This window comes from Pinus tabuliformis, chromosome X, assembly GCF_031772625.1.
Source record: "Pinus tabuliformis cultivar Carrire ecotype Pingquan chromosome X, CPIR1, whole genome shotgun sequence".
Taxonomy (NCBI): domain Eukaryota; kingdom Viridiplantae; phylum Streptophyta; class Pinopsida; order Pinales; family Pinaceae; genus Pinus; species Pinus tabuliformis.
In genome coordinates this window covers 1,103,432,711-1,103,435,393 of record NC_142308.1, presented here as the reverse complement: position 1 = coordinate 1,103,435,393, position 2,683 = coordinate 1,103,432,711, and positions in this window count along the sequence as shown.

Genomic DNA, 2,683 nt, shown 5'->3' with positions numbered 1-2,683 from the left:
AATAGATTTAGTCATTTATTGGGTCGAAAATCAGGCAGAAGATCAAGCTCCGAATTTCTAAAACAAAATCAATTTTCTGAGTTTTATTTTCTTCATTTTCATTTGCCCAAGCCTCTTCTAATTGCAGATTCGCTCGTCAATGATATCCTTGGCCAATTAAACCATCCCAAGCATCAATAGAAATCTTAAATTTTATTTTCAATTATTTATTTAATTGTATTTGATTGGATTTGTTTTAAATGCTAACAATGACATTTTAATTTTATTGTTGCATTTTAATTTATTTTGATTTCTTTTTTGCAGGAAAAGAGTGGAAGAAATATGGAAAAAAGGATCTCAGTCAATAATAATGCTCCAGCAATTGGAGATTAGAATTTTTGAGTAAATAAAATTGGATTTGATAGATTTACCTTCAACAAAATTTCCTCTCAAGGATTCCTTTGCAAATATTATAAATAGCATATTGTAGAATGTAATAAGGGCTGCTCTCCTCTGCAATTTTGGACTTCTAAAAGCACTTTTGTAATAGGAATTTAGAGTTGTAGGAGAGAGGAGAGAAAATCTCAGATCTGGGGATTATTGAGGATTTTTCCTTTATATCTTGAATTATGCATGATGGGCAAAGTTTGCACTATTGTGGCTTTAGTTTGGAAGGCAGAAGTTCAAGCAATGTAAAGAGCTGTTGGAGACCAGGGACAGAGAAATGGATGCAATAAATTGGTATTTTTAATACTATTGTTTCAAATATCAGTTTCATTTTTATGATAACAGAAATGTGTCATTTTATTCATGTTTGTGCACTTTTGTCGATATGGGTAATTTGTCTCAATGTTGTTATTAGGTATCTCTGTTCTTATGAATTAAAATCTGATTTCTGAGTAACTATTTACTCAGAAATCTGTCTTATAAAACTGATTTATTGAATGGTAATGTGTTGTGAACTATTTCCACATATTATTGTTTAATTATTGGATTTACTGATTTGATAATTAATATCATTTTTGTGAACTACTTCCTAAATGTTGTTGGTTTATTATTTCAGTTAAGAGGTCTCAATAGGATGTGTTTTGATATCCATAATATCAGTTAATTGAACTACTTCATTAACTTGATATTCATTATAAACAAGACATATTTAAAATCCCAATACTTTAAATATCTTGCTCTTGGTTGGGTTAGATCTATATCTGCCTAATTAAGATAGGATTAAGATTAGTTTCTTTTGTTTGCATCTTAGAATAAGCTTGCATTTAGGGTAATTTCTACATTCTTTTAAGTCCTCTTCTCAAAGAAGCAAAATTTTAGTTGTGGCTTGGATGAACCCAAATCAGCTTAACGGTCATTCTCTTTCCTGATCAGCAAGAAGAATTGATCTGATATCCCTGTCTATTAGTAGTTAAAGATATATAATAAACCAATATCGATAGGGAGAAGGTAACTGGACCTAGTTAAACCAGTCGGAGCCACCACACCAAACGAAAAAGGAGTTGCTTTAAGGTCCAAACCGGGTGGTTTTCTCCGATGTTGATGCAGCAGTTTTTGAGGCATCAACACTATCTAAAACACGTAAATGTAGCTTGTATAGCTACATGAAATTTAAATTCTATATAAAATAATGGAGTTGGAATATTATAATTATGTCAGGGTAGATATAGCTACGTGAAATGTAACTTGTATATAACATTCTAAATATTCCTTTTCAGTTATTTAAGAGACTAACATTTTTTATCTGTGTAATAACTTAATACTCCACTAAAAATAACATTGAATTGGTTCTTCACCAACCAGTTTGAAAATGCTTACTCATTCGCCTGCCATGTTTCTGATATTTTATTTTTGTCCCTATTTAAGCTACTGTAATGTAACTTCTACATATTTGACAATTTAAATGTAAAAAATTATCTATATTGAAGTTATACAATTAACATGTGCACAATATGATACAATATGCATGAGTTATAAGTTATATGATGTTTACATGTTATATCAATACAATTTTTTTCTCAGCTCATTAACTCTTATATTATAGTTGGTGATGGATATAGCCTTTAAAATTATGATCCATCCTTGTCATATCTTATATTTAATTATGGATATATCTTTTAAAAATATCAACCTTGTTTGTTATTTTATGTACAGTCAATTTAAATGGAAGTGCTCATAATTTTATTCAATATTATCTTGTACAACTGGAAATAAAATGATGTGGGGGTGGTGTTTCTAGTGATTTTCAAACTTGTTTTAATTACCTAAATTTAGCCTATTTAAAGTAAATAGTTGCACTCACCATCTTATCTTCAAGTCAGTAACTTTGCTTGAGGGCATCTTCATGACATCCACCATCTTTGAAAATTATGAAATATTAGTAGTCTCTTGCACTAAATAGATAATGTTGGCATAGGATCTTTTATTGTTTTTTTTACTCTGTGTCACAAATTTATTGATATTTTATGGTTCTTGATTTCGATTTCCATGCTAAGACTGGATTCATCATGCCTGCTCTGATTTTTAGTTGTGCACAAATCATATTGCTCACTTCTAATTGTATAAAAAATAGATAGTATGCTCAATGACATGTAATGACATGTGGGTGTCTATTTTACTCAATGATATGCTTGATTTTTTAACCCATTCCAATCCTACCACAATGAAATTAAGAGAGACAAGGACACATGAAGGACTA